Here is an 898-nt window from a genome sequence, read left to right on the forward strand (position 1 = left end):
AACAACACTCCATAGTAGCTGGTAAACATAGGAAGAGAACATCTCTGTGGGCTCTTGGAAGCCAAAATCTTTTGAAACTGGTATTGATGGAAGGGAAGGATCTTGGAAATGTGTGTATGGTAATACTATCGATGAGATCAAATCGACAAACTCTTGAACTCCATCATCCTCAAACTTGAGTGGCAACATATTTCCATCATACCCTATTTCTTCCAGAACATCTTTTGACTGAGGTTCAATAAGAATTGAAGACTCAAACACCTCTAAATCTTCAGCATGATTTGATTCGCACTCCCAATCCTGGTTCTTTGAGTCATCATCATCGAACCAAATTGGGTTGGTCACTGCTTGAGTATCTTTCTTCACTTCCTATTCTTGGTGTTTATGGAGGATTGATCTCTTCATATTCTCTATTTGTTCCACAAGGTGGCATCTAGAATTTATTAGATCTTCTATAACTGCCTCAGTCGATGTCATAAACTTGCTCATTATATCCTCTAGCGGATGTAAGATCAATTGAGAACAACTTCTTTCCTCCTTTTGAAGCTCGAATGGTTGGTCTGTAAAATCCGGGTATTGATTATCTTGTGGGTATTGGTGGCTCCATACATGTGGTGTAAGATCCCAATATCTGTAATAGTCAAATCCTGACATATCATCCAACATGTGTATCATACTATCATCATCTCCGCAAAATAGTGGAGTACCGGTTGTGAAAGCTCCATAAATTACCCATCTTCTTGTCACTGCATCCAAACCACCAAGAAAAAATGTAAGGATAGAATAGTTAGAAAAATCATGATGCCGGAAGATGGTTCCCAAATCTTTGAATCTCTCCCATGCTGCGTAGAATGGCTCTCCGTGTTGCTGGATAAAACTTGTGAATACTTGTCGATTT

General features: G+C 39.1%; 1 non-coding gene across 1 annotated transcript; it reads left to right on the forward strand.

Moving 5' to 3' along the window:
* Positions 1-793: 793 nt before the first annotated feature.
* LOC140894192 (small nucleolar RNA R71) lies at positions 794-898 on the forward strand. Its single transcript, XR_012153738.1, has one exon. It is a non-coding gene; the product is annotated as a small nucleolar RNA R71 (small nucleolar RNA).

Source organism: Henckelia pumila, chromosome 3 (assembly GCF_033568475.1).
Source record: "Henckelia pumila isolate YLH828 chromosome 3, ASM3356847v2, whole genome shotgun sequence".
NCBI classification, from domain to species: Eukaryota; Viridiplantae; Streptophyta; class Magnoliopsida; order Lamiales; family Gesneriaceae; genus Henckelia; species Henckelia pumila.